At 42.7% G+C, this 26922-nt stretch overlaps 2 long non-coding RNA genes across 3 annotated transcripts in view; one reads left to right on the forward strand and one right to left on the reverse strand.

Moving 5' to 3' along the window:
• Positions 1–3633, forward strand: part of LOC137448533 (uncharacterized) — a 65953-nt gene extending 62320 nt beyond the window's left edge. The window contains exons 3-4 of the long non-coding RNA XR_010989126.1: positions 1728–1858; positions 3604–3633. This is a non-coding gene — a long non-coding RNA (uncharacterized lncRNA). The remainder of the gene's footprint in view (positions 1–1727; positions 1859–3603) is intronic.
• A 13457-nt stretch (positions 3634–17090) lies between these two features.
• Positions 17091–20392, reverse strand: LOC137445656 (uncharacterized). 2 transcript variants are annotated; one of them, XR_010988448.1, is made up of 3 exons: positions 19987–20392; positions 18150–18228; positions 17091–17165 (listed from the first exon to the last, which is right to left on the reverse strand). It is a non-coding gene; the product is annotated as an uncharacterized lncRNA (long non-coding RNA). The 2 variants fall into 2 exon arrangements; XR_010988447.1 differs by having other exon boundaries at positions 17092–17165; positions 18145–18228.
• Positions 20393–26922: the final 6530 nt, after the last annotated feature.

The following is a 26922-nucleotide window of genomic DNA, read 5'->3' on the forward strand; positions in this document are numbered from 1 at the left end:
TGAGCTGCCATCCCTGGATGACAAGTTTTAAATGGTGTAGTAGTGGCCCTGGCAGAGTTACATAATGGGTGGACTTTATGATCTTAAATGTCTTTTCCAACCATTGTGATTCTGTTATTCTGTGATCTCTGTGAGAAAAGATATTTCCATTCTGTTTGCTAGATTCCCTTAGGCTAAAAAAATAGTTTTAATATACTTCTGTCAGAAATTGCAAAAATAATGCTAAACATGGATTCATCCATGGCAGCTCTCCAGAAATATGGTAGTTTTAATCATTCAGCATTAAACATTATCTTAACTGTCTTAAACATTCTCTTCCAGAGATAGCTTTTTAAGCAACTATAGGTGTTTTTCTTAAACAGACCAGTAGAACTAAATTCAGAGTATGATGCAGAAAATCTCACTGTGTTTTCATTGTGAGATCTCTGCTCTGCAAAAGAGAAGGAGAAAATTAGGGAATAAACCCACATCACATAGAGAAGGAGCACCAAGGATTCTACTGGAGCAGGTAGAGAAAAGCAGACAAACTAATGCCCTGACCCTCAAACTCCTCATGTCTTTTAATCATCAGAAACAGAAGATGCACATTCACAGCTATTAAAGGACCAGAAGGTACATGAGGAGGCTTTCAGATAACATACAAAATTCATCCTGCAAAAACTTGTAAGGAATTATAATTAATTTTGATCTTCAGGATGAATGATCCTGGCTTTGTGCATAAATATGTCCAATTCCCTCTGATAGTAGCAGGTCCCTTAAGATGGACCTATATTGAGTCTTGAGGCTGTTTTAAACTCTGGCCCTTGGGAACAGCTCTGGTGTCTTTGATCATCGTGGGATTTAGGTGGTGTGTGGGCTATTTCTCCAGAAAGTCCTGCAATGGAGAGGAATGGTAAAAACAAGTGTGACCTCAGACATTCGTGGTTGCTTTTGACTGCAATTGGAGATATAGTGAGACATGAGTTTGTATATAGAGGTGTAGGCTACAATCTAACTGCTGTGCAGAATCCTGCTGCAGAGATGAAATCACAGCCAAAAGGAGTCATCTATTTCTTGTCCTTTGTATTGCTTTTGGAGAACCACCAGGACCTCAGTCCCAGGGGTTGCAAGCATTCAGAGCTTGGTTTTGGAAGGAGTAGAGCTTAAGCCTGCATTTTGGGTTGCAAGCATTTTTGTACCCTTTACAAGTCAAAGTCCTGATACGGACTGTTAATTAATTATACTTTTAAATCTTCCTCCCTTTTATTTAAGTGTAGGTGCAGAATTCCAGTGGAGATTAGTTTCTGCACTAAGACAGAGCTCTTTGGCAGCATGAGTAACTCAAACTTGAGAAAAATAGATGAAACACTGCATCCTAAAGAGTGTGATGAAATTACAATTTAAAATAGTCCTTTCACTTCAGCTTTTAAACAGAAGCACAGCTTTCTTTAAGATGTAATCTATGAGGCATGTCAAAGGTTTTTGACATTTGAAATTATAGCTCCAGTTATCAAAGAAAAGCTGTCAATTTAGAGATTTTCTCCCTGTGAATGTAAGTAATTTCTCTTAGCCCTCAGTACATCATCAGCATATTGTTTGTGGAGCTGCTTGGATTTATAGATGAAAATCAATAAATGATCCATTTACTGACTGTGAAAATTACTTTTATAATTGAGAGACTGCTGAAAATGTACATATATCTGAGGAAAGAAAAAAAAACCCTGCATTATATTGTATGTTTGCTACAGATCTGAAAGTAAGTTGGTCCTTGTGGATAAAAGTCACGGAACCACATAAATGTTGGATGGAAGGGACAATTGATGTTACCTACTCCAGCCTCACAATCCAAGCAGTGCTGCCACCACCACCACCAAGTCAGGTCAGTCATGACTTTGTTTAGCTTGGGTCGTAGAATGGAGCCTACACAGTTTTTTTGTGAGGTTTCTACACTTTTCTTACAGAGCTGTCACTAGGCCATTTCTTTCTTGAGTGGAGTATTCTGATGCTCCAAATGCTATGGGATTTTAGAAATTTCCTTTAAGAATCCACAAGCACTGTTTGACTTGCTGCTCAGGTTTGATGCACTCTTTCTGTCTGGCTGAACATTTTCTATCAGATCAGTTCTTAGGTATTCAACTTAATTGACACCTTGCCGTAGTACCTTCCCTGCACTTGCTCAGCATGATAATTTTCCTCAGTGATTCTTCCATATCTATTCAGAGGCTGAGAATCTCACCTATGTCATGACTGATCTTCCTTTGACCCTGCTTATCATACCATCTCTCTGCCTCCAGCCTCTGAACCATGATTTAATATAGAGACAATCTGAACACAGCAAATATAGCTGATTGTCAATGTGAACCTGTGTTGTGGTTCAGGCCCAGCTAAAGTTGAGCCCCAGGTGGACACTCACACAACTGCCCTCCCCAGACCCTTCCCGCAGTAGGATGGGAAGGAGTAATTGGGAGCAAAATGCAAACCCCCATGGGTTCTGTTAACAGAACAATACAAAGAATGAATGAATGGGAATAACAACAATGGTGAAGTATTAATATATAAAATTAGTAATATAAAATGCAACATGAACACCTGGTGCTTGCTGCCCAGGCCAAAAGCCTACCCCAGAGGTCAATTGGCATGGGCAGCCTTCCCTCTTACAGCCCTCTCTCTGGTATAGCCAGCATGACAGTTGTATAATACCTAGTACCTCATTGCTGGTCCATCTGGCTGTGGCCCCTCCCAAATTCTTGTGATGAAAATTAACCCTATCCTAGCCAAACCTAGGACAACCTGAAAATATACTCCTTCAGCATCTGACTCTAATAAAACCCAGACATAGCAAATTACTAATGGGAGTTCTGAGTTTCTGCTTTTCCCTAAGAACTTTTTGTGAAGCAAATAAAAGCATATAAAATGAAGGAAAAATAGAAAAAATAAAACTTCATTCTAAAGGCACAAAGACTTCCTTAGAAGTGTGTTGGCAGAAACTTCCTGACAAAGAAAGCCAGACATCATGTTAAAAGCTTCAAAGTCAGCATGAAAATCCATAAGGGCCAATGCAGCTTCAAAACGATGAGAGTGTGAGATTGGCAATATGTAAGTACTGTGTCATGGCAGTCTGTGTTTATATGTGCCTACAACTTTTAGCACACAATATAGAAAACCTTTTGTAAACCGGGACTGGGATCAATTAAATGATCTAATTTGCAACTAATTTAGATGAACTATTGACTTGAAAAACCAAGACAGGCATTGGACAATTAGATAATATGAAATACAACTTTGTGTGTGGCTACTAAAGTTGCACTATATTTAGAAAAGAGGCAATCAAATAACATTTTTGAGTTCTGTTGTTCCCAAGAAAGGAGAATGTGGGCATTAAGGAGAAAAAGTGAAAGAGAAGAAAAGGAATGTGGCATGTGACTAAACGAGCTCTTCTAGTTCATCCATCAGTCCCATGGCAGGATCATCTCTACTTAGATAATTTCTTAAACATTTGTCTACTGTCTTCCTAAATATGCCAAGTAAAGAGATGGTGCAGATCCCCCTTGGAAATCTATTTCAGACCTTTCATTCTTACAGACTCTTTTGAATATATAAATTGAATAATTCTTGCTTCTGTAGGAACCAATTACTGGGGCCTTGAAAATGCCAAGCAAAACAGATAGGTAAGTTTGTATGTCCAGCAGATAACATGTCTGTTTATTAAGTCTTGAATGACACTTGTGAAATCATCTTGAATTCTAATCCTATATTACTTGTGGTTTCTACCAGTGTCATAGAATCACCTGGGTTGGAACCATAGAATCGAAAAGGTTGGAAAAGACCTCAAAGATCATCAAGTCCAACCTGTCACCCAAGACCACCCAAGTGCCACGTCCACTCCCCTCTTGAACACCTCCAGGGACAGTGACTCCACCACCGCCCTGGGCAGCCCATTCCAATGGCAAACAACTCTCTCTGTGAAGAACTTTCACCTCACCTCCAGCCTAAACTTCCCGGGCACAGTTTCCTTGTTTTCTTCAGCACATCTTCTTTCAGATGTTGTCATGTATTTGCACCATACAGAATAGCTGCAAGGAGGTGGTATGGAAGAACTCCCCTGACTCAGCACTGTGAAAAGACCTGCAAAACTGCCCCATTCTGCATTACTCCTTTCCAGGCACTGAGAGTCCAGCTTCACTCTGGGGAGAAGGACATTTTGAGCCAAAGGGTCTGAGCTCTGAAGCTGGGCAAAAATGGCTTTCCATAGCACCATCAAGGCTGTTTCAAATACATCCTCATGCAGGCTTCCACTCTATACCAGTATGAATCAGTGTACTTTCACTAAAGTAAGGAGACTAGTTGTGTTTATAATAGCTGAGCATTGGTCTGCCCAGGGCAGTGGTAGAGTTACCTTCTCTGGAAGTGTTTAAGCAGCATGTGGACCTGGCACTTAGGGACATGGTTTAATGTTGACCCTTTAGTGCTAGGGTGAGGGTTGGACTGGATGATCTTTGAGGTCTGTTCCAACTGGATGTTTTCTCTGATTCTGCAATTACTGCTTATATGTAATTAACCTGTGGCATCCATTGAAAACCAGAGTACATTAATGAGACTCTAAGGGCAGGCATAGCTTCTGCCTTGCTGATGAGTGCATAAGAGTACTGTATTGCTAGTCTATCCAAAAGTATTCTTTCCACTTATATTTGACAGGGAAACATAGGACAAGATAAACAGCATGTTATGAACCTTCCTCTTCTTTCCTGGGATTTGGAAGTAGATCCTCAGAAGAACATAACCCTTTGCACCTCTTCATGCATCACTCTTACAGTGCTTGGGAGAGGAGACGTAGTGTTGGTCCTTTTTCCTTGTTCTGCTGTTTCATGTTAACCAGTACATTGGCTAAAATACAGGATGTGGTGTACAGTCTGCCTCGTTCCTCTTTCCCCACAGAGCGAATGCATCTTGTGTCAATGGATGACAAAACCATTCACATGATTAGTACTTTACCCCTATCTGATACAGCTTCTGTGAAGTGTAGTCTCTGTAAAGTCTCTGTAGTCTCTGTAGTCTCTGTAAAGTGGGAGAGGTGGAGGTGCATCATGCAGCCTGTCATCTATCACACTGGGCAATTTTTTTGTGGGAGGTGAGATAAATGGGCTTGAGTCTCTGCATAAAGGAGAGGGAATTTAATTAGTTTGTCACAACCAGTCCTACAGAGGTGTATTAGGCACATCTCAACATACTTGGGTAAAGTCCCTCTGAGAAGATTGGCCTCACAGAAAGCATTCCCTAGCCTCTTGTTGCTCATTATAAGTGTAATCGACTAAATGCAGCCATCTGGGAAGTGATACTATTTAAAGAACTTTAAGACTGTCTGTCTCTGGAGAGTAATGTGTAAAACCAGGTACTCTTCTGGTTTACATAGTCTGTGCTCAGTTATCCCTAGCTTTGTTGGCTGTTGGGTGGGCTTAAGTTTTAAAGATTCCTGGAAACCTTGTATGGATTTGGAGTCTTAAATGATATCTCCTTGTCCTTTACTTTGCTTGCCCAGTTCACATTTAAGTGCTCACCTATCATGTATTTGAGTGTTGTGAAGTGGGATTTATTTTTTTTTTTTTTCTTTCCAAAACCCCCCAGAACTTCAATGTGCTGAATTAGAAGAATACTGATGTAAGCACAGAAAAAAAACTCCAAACCCTTCCTTTGGAGACATCACATACAAACCCAGTCAGCCATGCCAAAGAAAAAGGCAAGTTGAGGGGGCAGGGAAGGGAAAGACTGAGGGAAGCAAAGAGAGTCAGTTAGATAGGAGGAGACAAAGATAGCAAAGCAAAGGCTGAAAAGCCATGTGCTTGGATGTACAAACACACTGCAGAAGGAGATTTACTTAGATTAAAGGACAGAGATAGCACAAATAATTATGAAGTAGCTACAGTTAAGCAGAGGTTGCATATAAGCAAACTGTCAAACTGTCAGAAGAAGGACATTCTGGGTTGTCCATCAGAGAAAGTGACATGAGAGAAACCCAGAAAATTTTAAAAATAATGGTATCAATTTATGGAAATGACAAATGACACCTGTCAGACTGAATTCAGTAATCCAAGAAATTCTGCTTAGTCTGCCCAGTAAAACAGTTGTTTCTTGATAATTTTATGGGAGATTTATTTTCTCCTATGACATAAATGAGTTACAAAATATGCATAGTGATTGCTGTTCAAGTTGCAAACTAAAGTATTCCAGCTCAGTGTATGTTATTCATCCAGGAGTGCACAATCGTGCAGGAAGATACTGTTCTAGCAGCTCATAAGCTGGAAGAGACTGTACTGCTTTCAGCCTCAGGCTGCCTGAAATGATTTTTAGTGTCCTCCATTCCCTGTGCTCATGAAATCACATAGACAGTGATAGCAATTCTAGATATTCAAAATTATAACCAACCCCCGTGTTGTAACTGTTAACATCATTGTTTTGTCTTCAAGCCAGTAAAATTTCAAGAATCAGATGTATGAGATGTCATTTGGTTTTGGACATAAAAGCTTCATTTTTTACAGTTACAAGGATAACAGCAGACTGTGTTTTTTTAACGTGAAAGCTGAGCTCCTTGTATGTAATTCAGGACTTCACAAAAATACCAAATAAAATGAGAGACAAGGAGAAAAAAAAACAAAACCAAAAACATCCATTAGCATGCCAATTGGTTTGTTTGTAGGAGCAGGGATCAAGAAGGTCATAAGGGTGAGAAGCGTCCAGGTACCGTCTTGGTTTTCACAGGCACCCAGCTCTGACTTTGCCCAAGTAGGCAGAAGAGGAGGGACTATCTTTGGAGGTAAACAAGGAAAACCTGGCCCCTGGAAGAAGTGTTGGGAAGCAGAAAAGGTTTTTTGGAACTACATGTGGCTTCAGATACTTGTTTTTAATGAATCAGACCTAACTGCCACTGGTGTAGTCTGGAAGCAAACTCATTTGTACTCAAGAGCACCAGGTCCGGTTGACAGTCCCCACCTACTTGTAGTGCTAAAAGTATCAGTGTTGGAAGCCCCCACAGTTCTGGATATGGAGTTCCAGTTAACAAAAATCAGTCTGACACTCCTGACCATGTCCAAACAATCAGGGAGCCTGAACACAAAGTTTTGCAGTCAATTAGTAAAACATAACTTTGCAGGCCTTACTAACCTTTCAAAACTGGAATGAATTTGCCAAACAGGAAAGAGCAGGAATGAAGTGGAACAAGTAATTCAGAAACTCTCTGGGTTTAATTTGCCAATGTCTTGCACCTCCAGCCTCATTTCTGGTTTCCTAGCAAAGGAATTCATGAGTGTCAGCAGATTTCCAGGGGTGAGAGCAGAATCCTGCACAACCTGCTCTGCCACTTCTGCTTGTCTGAATTAGAAGAATGTGCTGTTTTCTCACCATTTTGCACTGACAGAAATGTGTCTCCCTGTGTACCTCCGGCAAGTGCCAGTCCTAGTCAGGTAATTAACTTAATGCTCATTGTACATATCTGATGCACTACAGTAAGGACATAGAAACAGCTGTACCGGTTTAGGTCTTGGATCAGTCTGCCCCATGATTTAATTTCTGACTGTGCCATAGGCAGAGGCATGGGAAGGGGTAATGCAGGGGCAAGAACACACCATGGTCCTCTCTTCCTATCTCTAGTTTTTTTCAGGTTATTTTTCAGAGTCTGACATGGCGCTTTTGACAAACCTTTAGCTGATTTCAAGTATTTTGAGTCAAGTATTTTGGCCTCCCAACTATCAACATAATGTGTGGGGTTTTTTTCTCTCTCTCGCTCTTTTTTTTTTTTTTTTTTCATTCTCTATCTCTTTCCTAATAATTTTTAATACCTGATTTACTTTTCTAACTGCTAACCCAGCCCTGAGGTCATAAAATACTCATGAAGAAAAACTATTGACTAGGTGACACAATTTGTACCCTCGTGTTCTTTGAAGTCACCATTTCCCATCACTTTCCCTTAGCCATGAATACGTGGCTGAAGGGAGAAATACACGGGTAGAAGAATCCACGAGAGAAAAGGGAGAAGCATTAGTACCTCTTTGCGGGGAGGCAGCTACATCTATGCAACCTGGAGAGCAGTGTCTTGCCTTCACTCTTCCCTCAGCAGGTTATTGAGGAAACTTGGATAATGAAATACAGAGGATGAAGTACACAAATGGCATCACCCCACCCCTCTCCTGTGGTGGTTGCTGAGGGCAGAATGGTTATTCCCCAGCATCAGCTGCCTTTATACCATACTCTCTGCCTGGGCTAGGAGCACAACCCTGTGCAATGCCTGCATGAAGCTGCCAGCAGATTTGCTCCTCAGAACCAGACATGGTCACTGAAGCTGATGCCAAGGAGGCAGCAGAGGCCTTTGTTTATTTTTACTTTTTCTCTTTCTCACTATGATTTTCATATTCTTCCCTGATAGCTCTTACCTTCTCCTCTGGATGTAATGGTTGCACTCTATTTTCCTGTTTGTCATACTTTGGGAGTATTTTCAGTGAGGTCTCCAGGGCTGCCTGCCCAGTGCCCCACTCTTCCTTTACATCCCTCTGTCCTGGGCACACCCCCTTGGTGGTCCTGCTACTGGGACCTGCAAGCACCCCCAGGTACTCAAAGAAAAGATTGAAAAGAACGGGACAAAGAGGTAGGTCATGAACAAACAGACCTGTGTCCCCTATCATTAGACAGCCATGCAACTACCCTCCCTGGCTTCAGATGAGGATGCAAATCATTTTACTGGCCTGCCCCTGGGGCAAGGCTGTACAGTGAGCCAGTGAGGGCACCTGGGCACTGAAACTTGTGGGTACAGTAATGCCTCATGCTAGATCAGAGCAGTGACTCAGTAGGAAGGGCGCTGCTTGGTGGATTACCAGCAGCAGTATGAATGACACCATCATCAGGTGGGGAGCTTTCTAGGGGAAGCTTTCTCCCTCACACTGTTGGTGTGTCAGCTCTTCTCCAAATTCCCTGAAATTAGAAAAATTTGATATATAATCTGTGGTAGTTGGAGGTCACATTTGTGCTTTTCCCAGAGTAAGAAAAAAAAATTAAAATTAAAGGCTGTGACAAAACTGTAGATGGATTTACACTGTAAAAACCCAGGCCTGGGCACTACTTTGCAAAGAGTGTACTGGATGCTTAGAGCAGCCTCTACTTGAAATGAACACAATGAACCTTAGATAAAAACTCAGCAAAAACTTGCATCTAAATGCAGACGTGAAGTGTGTGGCTTGAATTTTTCTTCTGTAGGAAATCAGTTTTATTTAGGCAATACAGTAGCCTTCTACCTAGGCATTCAGAAAAGGGACAGCAGCAGGATACCCTGAAGATAATCCTTTTCAGTTGCCTGGAAAAATATATTACTGCTGTTGAATCCAGTCAAGCAATAGCTTCCTCTTAAGCTTGTTAATGGTATGAGACTTTGTGTGCACTTACTGGCCATACCTTTACTGTGAAAGATTATCAGTACCTTACCTTTTAGAATGAGGAGAGGTGCATACAAGTGGAGCACCCTACACTGTGGTCAGCAGCATGACTGGAGAACATTCAGCCTTTCTGGACCTGCTTCCGTTCACATGCTGCACAGACACTGTGCAGCTTCTAATATTTTTCTGCTCTAGGCAACCACCTGTTATGCTTTCTTGTTGCAAAGCCAGTCTGCCATAGTAACACTTCCAGCAACTGCTGTGACATTAGCTCAATACAGTGATGTTGTAACATGGGTTGCAGATGTGTGTATGCACTGGGACTTGAAACATGAAGTCCCACATTGCTTTGGGATGAGACAGTCTTCATGCTTGTTGGTGCTAGCAGAGTCTGGTGTGAGTTACCCTGTATCACCTGAGACTCTGTTGATGCAGCAGATAAAATCATGCACTTTTAATAATTCTTTCATGAAGTGTGGTATTAATTTCTGTGTGAGCCAGCAGAGTGACAATCCTGGTGCCATCAGTAGCTGTCCAGAAGGCCAGAGTGAGTGTGCTGCGTGAACCGCTGTCCTCGTGACAGCCAGGAATAGGGAGCAATGTGTACGAGCTGTCACGGCAAGACAGGCTGTGACACAGTGTCATTGTTTCATGGGACTGAACATCTTGCTCTTGAGCAGCAGCAGAAGGATGACAAGCATTTGATTCATTGATTTTGCAGACACACAACTCATGACCCTTTAAAGCCATTGTGTCTGACCTCAGTGACTCAACACACACCAGCGACACAGAAAACTCCACAGTGCCACACATTGTCTCCAAGTGAGAAGGTTTCTGGTAAAGAGCAGGTGCTAATATACCACCTCACATGGCAATTGATGGAGTTGTGTGGGGGCCAGGTGCTGTTCATTGTCTGTGTGTGAGAAGCTGGCCTCATGAAAAGCAAAGTAGGCTATACGTTTAATACGCTTGAGTCTGCTATTACCCATGGATGCAGGATATGCAGTACATCTGGAATAATTAATTTCTTAGCCTATTGTTACTTTCTCATGGATCAGTTGTTTGCTACTTCTGAAGCCAGTTGACTGTATTCAATATCTCTTCCTGTTTAGCTTAGGTTTTCCGGCTTCCTATTTTATTTTATTTTTTTAGGGCCCGTCTTTTCATTTTCCTCTTGAACCAGAGAACTCAGCTGAAGTAGGGGTGAGTCACAGATACCTATTTCCTCCTCTCTGAAGCACATTTAGATTCTTTAGGAATTACAGCAGACAGTGATCAGCCATACATTGTAAAATATCCTTTCAGGGAGGAGAGAGGAAGGCCAGTGATGTTAAAATCAGACTGAAAGGTAAATGACTGAAAGAGACTGCAATGACTGCAATGACTCTGCAGTACTGGATGGCAGTACCTCCTGTAATCAAAGATACTATGTTATACCTGTCAGCAGCCATTCAAGCATATCACACGTAACTCTAAATACAAATATCAAAAGCACAGCAATAAATATCCATAAAGACAATTAATTTCCTCTGCTTCTGGCCCTGCATTTTCTGAGGTGAGGGAAGGTTTCTTTTACAATGGGGTGTAAAAGATGCTGCATCCTGCATCACACCATCAAAGCCATTTTACTGGTTTTAGGTGGGATAGGGTCAATTTTCTTTGTCATAGCTTTATGGGGCTATGTTTTGGATTTGTGCTGAAAACAGTGTTGATAATGCAGGGATGCTTTAGCTGTTGCACAGCAGTGCTCACATGGCATCAAGATACTTTCCCATTCTCACACTGCTTTACCAGTGAGTAGGTTGGGTGTGTACAAGGAGCTGATAGGAGACACATCTGAGACAGCTGATCTCAACTGACCTATGGTAGAATAGAATAGAATAGAATAGAATAGAATAGAATAGAATAGAATAGAATAGAATAGAATAGAATAGAATAGAATAGAATAGAATAGAATAGAATTAACCAGGTTGGAAAATACCTTCGAGATCATCAAGTCCAACCTGTCACCCAACACTATCTAATCAACTAAACCATGGCAGCACCAGTGATGGTGACTCCACCACTTCCCTGGGCAGTCCATTCCAGTGACCAATCACTCTTTCTGTGGTTTTAGGCTATGCCTGTAAAAAAAATTCACATATCTTGAACAGAAAGTAGTAAAATGTAAATAAATCACTATTGGGTGTAAAAAGGAAAATAATGATAGTTCTAAACAATCACATTGGACAGGTAAAGGACTTAAACTAGTTGTACAAAATCACTCTCTCTTCTCGCTTCCTTGGGATGGGAGATACTAACTTGCTTCTGCTTGACCTTGGCTGCATTATTTTGGCTAAGTCTAACAAAATGTATCTCTGCTCCTTTCTCTTGTCCTTTTTATGTACAGGGGAGTGAGGGGGTCAGGGAGGGAGAAGCTATTAGCTTCCCCTGGTTTTTGCCCATGGGGTCCTTGTGTTGTTTATAAATTGTAAATACCTGTAAATATTGCAAATACTGTGTATTTTATACATATTCATTGCATTTCATTGTAGATTGTAGTTTTGCTTGTAAATACAGCTTTCATTTGCTTCCAACTGATCTGGTCTGGCAAATTTAATGTTGGGGGGAATTTTCAACCCACCACATGACCAAAGGAATATGCCATACCATATGATGCCATACTCAGCAACAAAAGCTAGGGGGAAAAGATTATGAGGGCTGCTGCTGTTTGGGGATTGATTGGGCATTGTTTGGCTGGCGGTGAAGAACAGTTGTGGGACCTTTTTTGGTTGTTTTATTTGTTTTCCCTTTGTTTTGCAATTTTTTTTTCTTTTTACTCATGAAACTGCCTTTCTGTTATCCCACGAGTTTTCTAACTTTTGCCCTTCTGATTCTCATCCTCATCCTGCTGGTGCTAGAATGATGTGATCATGCAGCCGTGTGGTGCTTAGATGACTGCTGAGGCTAACCCTCAGCAACCAAACAGCTCCAGAGGTGTTCCATGCTATGGCTGTCACCTGAAGGATCACAGTAATGTATTTTTAAAAGCATTTCATTTTTTTCTCAGAGGTCAACTGAAAATGGAGGCTCCCAGCTTGTCTTCTGCCCCAAGCTGTTTCCTAAAGCTTTGTTCTCAGGTTTCCATGGGATTTTTTTTGTTTGATTTTTTTTTTAATCTTTCCCTACATAAAGCTGTATCAAGTATTCACTTCATAAAGAAATCTGCTACTGAGGTTATTCAGGGATAAAGTTTATGGGGTTAATTGTAAAGCTGTGTGGGGCTCAGTAATGGAAGTTCTGTCTATGAGTAAGAGTGAAAATTAGGCTTTCTCATATGCCATTGACAAGACATGCTAATTCAAATAATCACTTTCAACATATCAAAGTACCTTGTATAGAAGCCTATCAAGCAATCATCCACAATCGAGAGCATTTGTGCAACAACCAGTGATGGCACACTGGAGCTGGAGGCCTCAAAAGGGTCATCCTGACTTTCATCCATCACTGGAAGAAGATCATGTTGCAATCTTACTGTACTGAACAAGTTATTCCAGCAAATCTTTTGTAGCTTCATCACAAGGTAGGCTCTGTGGCTGATCTTTTGATGTGAGGTAGGAAGGGATCTACCCTGTACATCTGCCTTTGTGAAATTTCACTGCACAGCTGAATGGTGCAGCTCAGAAGATGCAATGTACACATAGCCACCCTTCTTCCTCATTATCTCCTTATTCCCAGTGCACTGCATTGTTTCACCTGACAATAACCAAAACATTATCAATTGTTCTTGCTACTTCCAGGAAGTGCATGGGACTGACAAGACATGAGCCTGCCAATACTCATATGCTATATTGTGGGAGGTTGGTCCTCCGGAGTTCTGCTTGGTGGGGAATAATCTAGGGTGGGTAGGACAAAAGAGAATAAACCAGTGAGATACTCTTTATCTGTAAAAATACCTCTGTGTACTTACTCGCTTACTTGTCTGAAGGTCTGCTGATAAATCTCAGAATACTGAATGATGGAATGCGAAACAGTATTTATGGTTTGGTTTTGGTTATGTGTGGTTTGGTTTTGGTTGTTTGGTTTTTTTTCCCTCCTTTGTATAGTTAGAGCATTTTTTTCTAAATCTGTCTGGGATCACAGTATCACAGTATAACTAAGGTTGGAAGAGACCTCGAGGATCATTGAGTCTAACCTGTCACCACAGACCTCAAGACTAGACCATGGCACCAAGTGCCACGTCCAATCTCCTCTTGAACACCTCCAGGGACGGTGACTCCACCTGAGACATTTCATTCCACAAAATGACCTGTCCCTCACTTTCTTATGGCCTATCTTGACCCTTTCATACTTCTGAGGAAAGCATTAGCCTTTCTTCCCTCTGCACATGTCAATGACATTCCCATGATGAGAGGCATCAAGGCAATTGCAGGTAGATGGCCTTCCAACCCTTCATTTATGTATGAGGGGCAAGGTAGTTTAGTATGATCATTACAAAATGGATAGAGTCACCTGAACTGTTTATTTACAAGGAGCCTTTCTATCTGCACAGAAGTGGTCCACAAGCAGACTCAATGAAATTGGTAGCACTTTCTGCTAATCACAGATGGTAGGATATTTGAAGGAAGGACTAAGGAGTGAACAGATAAGAGATTGAGGCTTCCAAACTACTTGTACCAGGAACACTATTGCCTGTGAAGGTCGCATGACCATTTGCTCCAGTATCATTGTTTACTATGGAGAAAAAGCACAGGTGTCTACTTGCTGTGGTTATTATCTGGCAAAGGATTACACTAACAAATGCCCAATGACAGCTCCACTGCTGTTACAGTCATTCCCTGACAGTATTTTAAATTTTGCTTTGTTTGCTAAAGAGGATGTAACATACACAGCTATCCAGTTATCTCCACTACCCCACTTTAACATGGGCGAATGTGATGGGACTAATGAAGGATGCTGGATCCATAGCTCTAGAAACTAAAGCAGAGCTCCAACAAGACATGGCTTTCCTGACAGTTTCTTGCCCAAAACACTGGAAGGGAAGAGGAGGCTGTTATCTGACCCAGTGACTCTCTGCTACTGGGAAATCCCTCTAAACTATGGGCAATTAGTGCTTTTTGAAAGAGGGCTTCAGCTCAGAATTGACTGAGGGACTCTTTCTGCTGAGCTTGTAATTTCTTTGACATACCTGAGAACAAACTGGATTTTTAAATACAGTTCACTTCCCAATATCTTGCCCTTTCCTAGTCAGTTTTAGAGAAAATCTTCAAATTAGCATAACAGCACTGACTGTAATACAGGCATTGAAGATCAATTCGATGCTTTCAAAATTCAAATGCCTCTCTCAGTGTGGACTCAATCTCACTCCCCAGACTGTATATTGATGGCTCTTTCTCAATGAAAGTATGAGGATTCTAACCACTGAAGCCTGCTGCCCCTACAAATTCACTGCACATCTCTAGATAAAATTGTCCATTAATGGGTGCCAGTAGCAGTGTTAGTTCTTTCCCTGGCATTTGGCAATCTAGATTCAAGTCTATAACTTCTATTCTAGAGCCAGCGATAGTGAAAGCACATGTGAGAGCCAACTTTTCAACCACCTTTGCCTATGCTCTAGTAGCTTGTGCTACTACAGTAGCAGCCAGTGTCTGATCCACACTACATTTCCTTCTTAACAGTGCTGGAGATATAATGTTGGGAACTTTGAAGAAGATAAATTGAAAGTAGAACAACACAATCAGTTTTTCTCCTGGGATCAAAACCAAGAGGACCTACTACTGCCCATTATGATTGCCATGCCAGAGTAACCCAACATAAATCACTGGGGTTACAGATAGTGCAAACTGTATAAGAGAGGAAAAAGGCCTAGGATGCTGCAGTTCACAAATCTTTTCCCTATCCACTTTTCCTCTGCCTTTGTTGTCTCACTGGCCTTAGTACTGTGAATACTGGTAAAGTGGTGGGATATGAAGCAAAGAACTCTACTAGTCTGAAATGAGAAAATTTGAGCTGGAGCAAAGGCTCACGCAATGCAATATAGAAAGATTCAAGGTAAAGATGTTTATGTCAGCATGTAGGAATGCCAAACTCCCAGGAGTGATCAAATGCTAAAGTGTTAGGTTGAAAGACCTCGAACTTCCTGCTCTGCACAGATTCTGGTCTTCTCTTTCAGGTGAAGAAACTAAATGAGTGATCAACAAGTGTACTTCTGAAATTGGGAGACCTCCCTACAAACTGCAGAGATTACTTCATGCAATATTGTTTCCAGTAATCAAGCATGGTGATATAATTTATAGCAGTACAGCCACAAGTTTGCATACATCCAATGTAATGCTCCTGATTCATTAGATTTTCTATTTATCAAAACACCACAATATTCAGGCTAAAGATGATAGCTCCCCTTTTATTTACAAACTTCTAGGAGGTGAACAGCTTCTGAGAACTGGAATTTGTTGGCTTCTCATATTGCTGCCAGTGAGATGGTCTGCCCTTGACACTGCATTGTTTGTCATGGTTTGACCAGCAGCATAAGTCCCGTTGCTGAATTAGCTGTTCCCTGATCCTGGGACATGTGCAGCATGTGCACCTGTCTCGGTCCAGAGAGGGAAAGAGACTCAGTTCTTTTGAATATTCCCGTGTTGTGAAATTAGAGGCAGAAACGAGGCCAAAATATCAACAGCTAGACTATTTATTACATAAATAAAGTGGATGGACCAGAAGGGGAGAGAGAGAAAATAGAGAGGGATAGAGAGAAGAGAGAGAGAAGTGGAAAGGAATTATATTACCACACCCCTCACCCCCCCAAGACATTTTGAGTCTGTGGAGGAAAGGTGCTGCAGGAGATGTTGGGTATGTAGAGAAAGGGTGCTGAGGCTTTGGCTGTAGAAAAGAGGTGGTCTTCTCGGCAACCTCTTCAGCTCCATGAGTTGCAGCAGGTGGAACTTGGGGCAGAGAGAGGGGGCTCTGCTTCTTCCAGGCTCCATGATGATGTCTCTGTCATTTTTCCTCTCTTGGTATTCTCTCTGTTTTCCTTCTCAGCATCATTGTCCTTCTCCTGTGTTTTTCTTCATCTGTGTTTTTGGTTCCCTGTTTTTCTTCTTCTGTGTTTTTGGTTCCCTGTTTTTCTTCTGCTGAGCCAGTAGTTGCTCAAGTCTTTTATACAGTGTTTTAGTCCTTAGCTATGTGTCCAAGTATTGTCCCTCAGGAAATCAGGGGCCAGGTGGTGAATCCATTGTCTCACCATCCTCCCTTTCCTGAGTACTTGATGGGTGGAGATTATCTTGTCTTATGCATATTCCCGAAGGTGGCCTTGGTTGTTGATTTTATCTTTGTTGAGTCACATCAGGAGAGACAAGCTTTTAGTCTCTCACAGCACCCACACATGGTCATGTTTTTTGTAGATGATTCCTGGACTAGTTTGTTGTTTGTTTATTTTGCCCCAGGTATTTAATGTCTTCAGGAAATGCAATCCCTTAGCAAAATTATATTGTTCTGGAACAGGTCTGGTTATCTCCAGTGGCACAGAATACTGATATGATGATCTATTATTGTTGCTTTCTGTTTTAAAGCACTAGCATTGTGTTTAGTATTGACTGAAACACAGGAGATAATGGGCAGCCTATTGACTGTCCCTAAGCACACTGCTCAGATAGAAGTTGGGAGGGGAGAAGGTCTTCTGTTCAGTTCCTCACTGAAGCAGTCTTTGCTATTGAGCAACATATCTCCATCCTCATGTTGTACGTACAGATGTCAAGGCCATCCCTAGGTATGTCAAGTCCTTAAGTCATTTGAGTTCTGGAGAAGGGAAGAAATTAAGCTGAAAAGTTAAAGGTCTGGAATGTTTCCTTTAGTAAGGAAAGCAACATTGTGTAAAGTGCCCTAATACCTGGTTTTGTAGTCCCAAAATATAAAACATTGTTAAAAACCTAAACAGAAATTCTGATTTTCGTACAAAACCAAAGTACTACCAAGAGTGTGCAGACACTGAAGAGTAAGCTAGCTGCCTTCCCTGGAGCAAAGCTGCCCTTCAGCCTCACTTCTCCCTTTAGCCTGGAGAAGAGGAGGCTCAGGGGAGACCTTATTGCTGTCTACAACTACCTGAAGGGAGGTTGTAGTCAGGAGGGGGTTGGTCTCTTCTCCCAGGCAGCCAGCACCAGAACAAGAGGACACAGTCTCAAGCTGCACCAGGGGAAGTTTAGGCTCAAGGTGAAGAGAAAGTTCTTCACCAAGAGAGTAATTCGCCATTGGAATGTGCTGCCCAGGGAGGTGGTGGAGTCACTGTCCCTGGAGGTGTTCAAGAGGGGATTGGATGTGGCACTTGGTGCCATCATTTACTACTCATGAGGTGTTGGGTGACAGGTTGGACTTGATGATCTTTGAGGTCTTTTCCAACCTTATTGATTCTATGATTCTGTGATTCTCATAGCAGACAAGCAGTTTTGATGGTGGTGGAGCAGGTAGAGTGGTGAGTGTGGAGTGTGGCCAGTGTCTTCATTTAAGGAGTGAGACAGATGCTCTTCATCCCTTCCCAAAAGAGTAAAGAAAATACTCCAGACTGGAAAGACTTAGAAGTCTAAGTGGAAGTACTATTCATAACTACATACAACAGTACAAATGCATATAAAATATGCAAGTCCATAGTCCTCCTTGGCCATGGTTATAAAAAAAAAAAAACCTCCTTAGGGCAAAGCTTTCCACAGCCTCCCTCCAAACCAGGCAAAAACCCCAGGCCTCAAATGCCACCCTTGGCCATGCCTCTCTACCCCCACCATACCAAACCTGAGTGATGCAGGTAAAATTCAGCTTGCCAGCTCCAGGCACCAGCCAAGACTATTTCTTTTTGGATGAGTCCACTGTCCTGACAAAACACAAGGGAAACCTGCTATAACTTCTTAAGATATTCAGTTAATAATTATGGAACTGTTTCTGATGAAGTGCTGGGCTGTGTAGCAAGTCAAGCAACATACCCATGCTCTCATGATGCAAGAAAAAACCAAACAGAAGCTTTTACAGCTGTGACTGGGACAAGATAAGGACAGCGTTGGACTTGCAGGACAAGAAGAGAAGCCTTTGCCTCCAGAGAGAAACTCAGTTGCCTTAGAAGAGACTCTGCAAAAGTTGTACGTAGAAGAAGGACTAAATTTCTTAAAGGGTATGAAATGAACACAAGAAGACTGAGACTTCATACAGGTATATTTATTTTGAATAACTGTGATCTCAGGAGAGCCACAGGCAAGCTGAGCATTGAACAGTTTTTATACACATTCACCTAAAGAAAGTTGCCAGAAGTGAAAGACGGTACTGTTACAGCAGCTTCCAGTCACTATCACAGGAAGCTTAACATGCAACAGAAGCACACTGAATGTCCAGCAATGATTTCTACAGGGGTGGTCACAGCTCCACTGGAGACCAAGATGTAGGAGTGATGAATGTGCATTTAGGCACAGCACTCCAGTAATGCAGGGGAGTAGCTAAGTTAAGAAGCAATATTTCTATCAACACTCGTACATCACCATGCACAGGGTGTGTGGCCAAGCAGCCTCCTCTTTAACTAGCATGCTGCCAGACTTGTGAGCCAAAAGGTTGTGGCAGAAAGGGAAAAACTTGCAGGTGCCTTTTGGAGTAATATCTGTCTAAGAGTTCTTATACATTCAGGTCTGTAGTATCTGAGCACACAATTTCCAGCTGTGGTCCTGTGAATTCTTGTTTCTCACAAGGTGTGGTTGTGTTTTACAAGTAACAGTACACTGACTGGATGAAATATGAGCCCACAACATTTAGACCAATAATACTGTACAAGTTGTAGTGTTTTGCTCTGAATCCTGAGTATCAGTTAGCTGCAAAGCTGCCAAAGGACATTCCACAGTCAGAGGAAATTGAGTGTAGGTGGGCAGCCCAGAGCCCAAATACATACTTTATAAACTGTTGGTTGTTATAGGGGTGAGTCACACAATAATCATCCTACTATCAAATTCACTGTTGGGTGTGTTAGGTTTTTTATTTGAACTCAAATGCTGTGTGGAAGTTGCCAATATTTTCCAGAAGTTTAATTTCTGAAAGCGGAAGAAAATCAAGCAAAGCTAGCTAGTCAACACATTTACATATGTGCAAATGCTACTGTAGTTATACACTGCTTGGGTTTTTTAAGTGACAAGAAATATTTAAAAACATTTGTATATTATCTGAGGCTGAGGGACATTGGCAAAAAAAGGGGGCTTGTACATTTCTATTGTCTGATGCCAACGAGACATCTTTCAGCATTAGATAACCCTTCAGAGTCAGAGGACAAGTGGCTTTCTAACTGACCAACATTACTGTCATAAAGGGATATTGTATTTCCTTTATTATAAGTGATATGGCAATATTAATAAAAATACTAATGACCTGTATTAATATGAAAATTGCCAAATGTATCAGAAGGTTTGATGTATGGTTAGAATATATTTACAGTAGGACTGTACACTACTTGGGCACTATAACAATTTAACTATTTTATGCAAACCAGGGGGAATATAACAGAAAGAGATTACCCCAGGAGCGAAATGGTGCTCGACCACAGTGCAGGGGAGACTCGACAAGAATTGTTATGCCAAAAGGCAGGTAATTAATTACTCACAACTAGTTGTACCCAGATGGAGAGTGCTGCTGCTATTAGAAGCTTTGGGGCACCCTCATGCACCAGGCACAGCAGGTTGCCAGCAGGAATGCCATGCAGTCTTCTATGGCTGGTCTGGCTTCAGCAGATGATGGGCTGTTAAGAACGCTTTGTGTGATAGGCACTTGCTTTGTCCTGGGTGAATTGAGACACAGCAAAATCCTGGTTGCAAGGGGAAGCAGGCTTGGCTCTGACTCCTAAGCTCGTGGCTCCTCTCGTAGCTTGTGGTGTGTATGCTCGCGGCTTTATCCCAGGTCCTGGACCGGGCAGCTCGAGGCAATGCAACTTGAGGTAGTTTTAAACCAGACAAGGTCCAAGCAGGTTCAAGCATGCAAGGCTTGAGCAAGGCAAAGGCAAAGCAAGAGCAAGGCTGAGCAAGGCAAAGGCAAAGCAAGAGCAAGGCTGAGCAAGGCAAAGCAAGAGCAAGGCTAAGCAAGGCAAAGCAAGAGCAAGGCTGAGCAAGGCTAAGCAAAGCACAGGTAACTAGAAATCAGCCTGTATATAAACCTTACCTGAGATTGATTGGACCAATAGGACATGAAACCAGCACATAGCTACCCAATGGGAAGGGTTTCTGCCAGGCTGTGGCCAGAACACATGCCCTTACTGTAGATACAGGGTTGTTTATCAGACATTCATGGTCCTGTCCCCTCTGTTCCTCTTCCCACATTACCCTGGCTTTCTGCAGGAAGGAGGGGAAAGAAGGGGACCATGTCTAGACACCTTAGTGTCTGTCTGGGTTTGTGCTGGGACCGTTTGGCCCTACCCTGAAAACTACCAGGTGATAACTAAGCTGTCACTCGCAGGAGACATATGCAAAGACATATACAAAATATTGTTATATTGTGCTTATAGAAAATATTTTGCCTCCGAGGATTGACTTGTTCTTGCAGAAAGATAGAACTTATTGGGATTTTGGTATGCCGAAATCAAGTGTGTAAAGCAGAAAAACTTTTCTAAGAGACCTCCTATAGTAGTGTCTGGTACAATTAACATTGTCCATGGTGAACTCTAAGCGACTGGCCTCTCGGGGCTGCCTCCAGTCTGCACGCTGCTCTACACAACCAGTTGTTTCAGTGGCAGTTGCTGACATCACAAGTGAGTGGGCCCGGGAAGAGCTCTTCAGAGATTAAGAAGGAGCCCTATGGACTTTGAGCATTCCCCTCTGCCCAATACTTTTCCAGCCTTTTTTCACTGTCTGCTATCCATGTTGCACATGAGAAAGCTTCATCCCCTACAGTGAACAGTCCCAAGCAGGGTCTTCTGCCAAGGAATCCCCAGAATTTCTGTTTATCCTGGGTTTGCCTCCCGTGGTGTTTCAGGCAGAGGAACGGCAGAGGGATGCCTTGGTCAGAGATATCTTCCAGCTCTTTTCCTCTCCAGTTACAGAAGAATTTTAACTTAGCCTCCAAGACCACCAAAGTCTCACCCAGCCCATTTCAGACTGAATCTTCATGAGTCATGTATGAGCACCAGCTGACACATCTCCTTCAGCTGGCAGGAAATGTCTTGTAGTCAGAGAGGCAGAAATAGGAGTATTAAAAGAGCATCAACAATGATAGTTGTCTCTTTTCACTTGGTTACTTCTTGGATTAACCTGTTTTAAAAGCCATTAATATCCTGACAGCATAAATGAGGAGGAGCCTATTTAATTTAGATGGTGTTACAAATTTGTTCTCTGCTTAGAAGCTATTCTTCCTGAAGTCTGCTGTGTCCTTCAAAGACATCCTGGAAAAGGCAAACCTCTTTACTCACACTGTACAGTCTTCATGTAGTCCTGCTTCTTCTTGTTTGGTTGGTTTTTTTTCTAAACTACACTCCAAGGGAGCAGAAAGGCTACAGAAATACTAGCTAGCCCTAACACAAGCCAGAAAACAGGTGCCCTCCTGAGCCACACACTCAGTAATTTCATTGTTGGAAGTGAGTGTCATGCAGGCAACACTAATGCTGAGGAGTGGGGAGCTGATGGCTTTTTTCTTTTTCTTTTTTTTTTCTGATGATAAAAATTATTTCTGATCAGTGTAATGCAGTGTAATTGTTAAGGAGACAACTACTCTCCTTGTATTGTGCACATAGCAGCACAGCAGGCCTTGACTACATACTGGTTTCCCTTGAGAGCTATCAATACTGGCTTGGCAGCATCAAATCCATATCTGGGTACTCTCCTCTTCATTTTGTTCTAGTGCTCAGAGGCTATATCAGCAGGCAGGAACTATTTTTGGAGGAAAATACCCTTCATTTTTTGTGAGTCAGCCTCCCTTCTTCCTAGGGAAGCTGAAGAGTGTGCCAGGTGGTGTACTGTACAGGTGTCTTCTGGATGCCGGTTTAGGCATCTGGGGCCTCCCAGTCCTGCGTAGTCACAGAGCATTTCCTGGCATTGTTCACGGGAACAGCTATTTGTTTAATCACTTTTTCACTGAAACCACCTTCTTCCACTGCTATTGCAAACCACATTATTTTTGTGGAGGCTGCATTTCAGTGGTTCAGAGACCTACGTATAAGCTAGACTTTGTACGGAAACATTTAAATTACTGTTTTGTAATTTGAAATGAGCAGTGCCACAAAAATACTAAACATTATCAGCTGCTGGGTTTATTTTTTTCTTTTGAAACAGGAATGAACAAAACAGTTGTGATAAAGACTGTATTACTCATGCTCTGTACTGATGACTAACCTGAATCTCACAGATTCACAGATTGCATTGGGTTGGAAGGGACCCTCAAAGCTCATCTTGAACAATCCTGCTGCAGTCATCAGGAACACCTCCAACTAGATCAGGCTGCCCCAGTCTGCATCAAGTATGATCTTGAATGTCTCCAGGAATGGGACCTCAATCACACCCCTGAGCAATCTGTCCCAGTATTTTACCACTCTCATTGTAAAGAGCTTCCTCCTTATGTCCAACCTAAATCTGCTGTGCTCCAACGTAAAACCATTGCCCTCCATCCTTCTGCTACAAGCCCTTCTAAACAGTTCTTCCACAGCCTTCCTGTATTGAAATGTGTGCTATAAGGTCTCCCTGAAGCCTTCTCTTCTCCAGGCTGAGCAATCCCATTAGTTTCAACCCATCTGCATAGGAGAGGTGCTCCAGCCCCCTGATCTTTTTTGTGGCCCTCCTCTGGACCCACTCCAGCAAGTCCAGGTCTCTCCTGTTGGGAGCCCCAGAGCTGGACACTACTCTGGGTGAGGTTTCATCAGAGAAAAGTAGCATGGCAGAATCATCTCTCTTGACCAGTAGGCCATGCTTCTTTTTACCGCAGAATTATCACAGAATTAACCAGGTTGGAACAGACTTTCGAGATCATCAAGTCCAACTTATCACCCAACACCATCTAATCAACTAAACCATGGCACTAAGTGCCTCATCCAGTCTTATTTTAAACACTTCCAGTGATGGTGACTCCACCACCTCCCTGGGCAGCCCATTCCATTGGCAAATCAATCTTTCACCCTGAAGTGTAAAATTGTTTTAGAATCATATAATCATAGAATTGCCAGTGTTGGAAACAACCTCAAGGATCATCTAGTTCCAACCCCCTTGCCATGGGCAGGGACACCTCACACTAGATCAGGCTGCTCAGAGCCACATCCAGCCTAGCCTTAAACTCCAGGGATGGGGCTTCTACCACCTCCCTGGGCAACCTGTTCCAGTGTCTCACCACCCTCATGGTGAAGAATTTCTTCTTAACATCCAATCTGAATCTACCATTTCTATTTTTTTTTCTATTCCCCCTCGTTTTATCACTACCTGACACCCTAAAAGTCCCTCCCCATTTTCCCCCTTTTTCCCTTCAAATCCCAGAGCACCTGGGCTCTGTTGGAGTCTCCTCCTACCCCAGGTGTAGTCACTTGGCCCTTCCTACCCAGTTCCCTTTTTAATCCCCCCCAGGAAAGGCAGAAGCCTCAAGCTGAGCCCATTTGGGCTGAGGGATCCTCCTCTCATCACTGGTGAGATCCCCATGGTGCACACTGGGTGATGGTGGTGGTGACAACAAAGGCCGGGGGGCCTGGTGGCCCCCTGGTTCGGTAGGCATAGGATTGATTCCTCCTCCAATATCATCTATGGGTACTGGCTGGGCCTCCTTATTTGGGCTGTGTTGTAGCTTGGCTGGTGAGGCTATTCACTTTCTCAACTGTTCACATTCCTCAACTGTTAAGCAGAATTCTTAGCTAAGCTTCCTGTTGGATAAAAATCTCAGTGCTCTTTTTACCCCCTGGAGAGACTGCCAGTGCCTTCTGTGATGAACTTCCTAGCACTGTAATTGCTAGTAGTTAATTAGCATGCTGTAAAAAGGTTGAACCTGTGGGCCTCTGCAGATTCATTTGTCCTGAGCATCTGCACCCCCTTGGAGTGTGCTGAAGGAGAACAGAGTGAGCTGCTGAGAGAAACTAAGTGTGTAAGAGGCTGCTGGGGTATTATGCATCATATGTCCTCAGCAGCAAGAGGCAAGACATAGAACTCAAATGAGTATGAAGATGTGATGAGTTTTAAAGGTCTTGCCCTTCACATATGGGAATAAATATATCATAGAATCAGTAAGGTTGGAAAAGACCTCAGAGATCATCAAGTCCAATGTATGACCCAATGCCTCACGACTAACTAAACTATGGCTTCAAGTGTGTCAAGGTCCGGAGACATTAAATGTCTCGGTCTGGAGACGCAGTTCTTTTAAATATTCCCATGTTGTGAAATTAGAGGCATAAATGAGGCCAAAGTATCAACAGCTAGACTATTTATTACATAAATAAAGTGGACATAAGAAGGAGAGAGGGAGAAGAGAGAGAGAAGAGGAAAGGAATTATATTACCACACCCCTCATCCCCTCCAAGACAGTTAAAGTCTGTGGAGGAAAGGTGCTGCAGGAAATGTTGGGTTTGTAGAGAAATGGTGCTGAGGCTTCTCTGGGCAGCCTGGGTCTGTAGAGAAAGGGTGCTGAGGCTTTGGCTGAAGCTGTGGTCCTCTGGGCAGCCCCTTTTCTCTGGAGCAGCATTGTCCCGGCTTTCCCGTCTCAGCGGCATGGTCCGTCTCCTGTGTTTTCCTTCATCTCCGTTTTTCTCCGTTTCTCTCTCTACAAACCAGTAGCTGCTCCAGTCTTTTATACAGTTCTTAGTCCTTAGGTATGTATTCAGATATTGTCCCTCAGGAATTCCAGGGGCAGGAAATAATCCTTAGGTCGTTTCCCCGGAAATAATCTTTCTGTGTATTGCTGTGTGTTTGGGCAAGATTTTGGATGGGGGGGGGGGGGGGGGGGGGGGCGGAAATCTCCGTCTCCCCCGTCTACAAGCCCCCCACATTCCTTACACATCAGGAAACAGGTGGTAAAAACCATTGTGTCACCTTCCAAGAGTCCTTAGTGGCTCTGCCCAATACATATTGTCTGGGCAAACAGCAAGTGATTTTATCTTTGTTGAGCACACCAAGAGAGACAAACTTATTAGTCTCTCACAAAGTGTCACATCCAATCCTTTTTTGAACACCTCCAGGGAGGGTGACTCCACCACCTCCCTGGACAGCCCATTCCAATGGCCAACAACCCTCTCTGAAGAACTTTCTCCTCACCTGGAGCCTAAGCTTCCCCTGGTGCAGCTTGAGACTGTCCTCTTGTTCTAGTGCTGGTTGCCTGGGAGAAGAGACCAACCCCCACCTACAGCCTCTCTTCAGGTAGTTTAGAGGGCAATGAGGTCACCCCTGAGCCTCCTCTTCTCCAGGCTAAACAGTCCCAGCTCCCTCAGCCTCTCCTCACGGGGCTTGTGCTCAAGGCCTCTCCCCAGCCTTGTTGCCCTTCTCTGGACATGTTCAAGATGTAGCCCACAATATGATTTGCCTTCTGGGCTGCAACCCACCCACAGCACAATGACTTGTCTTACATGTTGCATCCAGGCAGCGCTTTAAATCATTACCTTTTGGGTTTGTCTGCCTCACAGTGCCTAGCAAAGCTGAATCAGCTAGGGCTCTGTCCATACTGCTGAAGCTAATGAAAGCTTTTTCATTAACAGTAATAGGACTTTAGTTTTCTTTTTTGTATGTTGCTGCACATCCTCAATTCCTGCTGAGTTGTGGCAGGACCTAGCTCCTCCTGACATCCACCAGAATGAGAGACACACTGGCTTTTGATCTTAGAGTTGTAATGCTTCCAGGAATTTGGCATGTAAGTACTATATATTCAGAGCTCTGTCCTATCAAAGTAGGAAGAAAGATATTGTTGTGGTATTTAGACAGCTCAGCAGCTTCTGTTGTCCAGTACGGTGTATTCAAGAGTGACCAAACTACTTCAATAAAAAAAGCGCAAAAAAATTCATCCTTCACACATTAAGTAGTTATGGGATAATTGCTTTAGTGCTTCTTTCAACCCACCATATTTAATAGCTTGCAAATGCACTGAAGTTTACAGTTATAGTATATCTTTTAAAATATTAATATTTATGGTGCTAGATTTTTTTTTTCCTGTGTCAATGAATGATCCTTTTGTCTCAGAGATGTTTGTGGAGTCATTAAGTTGTGCTACTGATATGCATCCCTCTTGTGCTTTGTGCCAGCATTAGGCATTTTTTAAATGTCTTCCTCTGATCTCAGTGACCACTACTGGCACAACCCAACGAGCAAAGTAAGGGTTGTCGAATGGAGTATGGAAAATTTTTTAGGAAACTCTTTCAATTTTCCATGAGGTGACTCATCACAACAGTGAAATAAAATGATTATTTTAAGACTCCTTAAAGACCTCTTCTCTGTCCTTTTGAATAAATACAATCTCTTCACAGTCTCAGGCTGTGCCAGGGGAGGTTTAGGTTGGATGTTAGGAAGAAGTTCTATACAGAGAGAGTGATTGCCCATTGGAATGGGCTGCCCAAGGAGGTGGTGGAGTTGCCGTCACTGCAGGTGCTCAGGAGGAGACTTGA

The sequence above is a fragment of the Melanerpes formicivorus genome, unplaced genomic scaffold (genome assembly GCF_026170545.1).
Source record: "Melanerpes formicivorus ecotype bairdi unplaced genomic scaffold, bMelFor1.0.p_v2 SCAF_2, whole genome shotgun sequence".
NCBI lineage: Eukaryota > Metazoa > Chordata > Aves > Piciformes > Picidae > Melanerpes > Melanerpes formicivorus.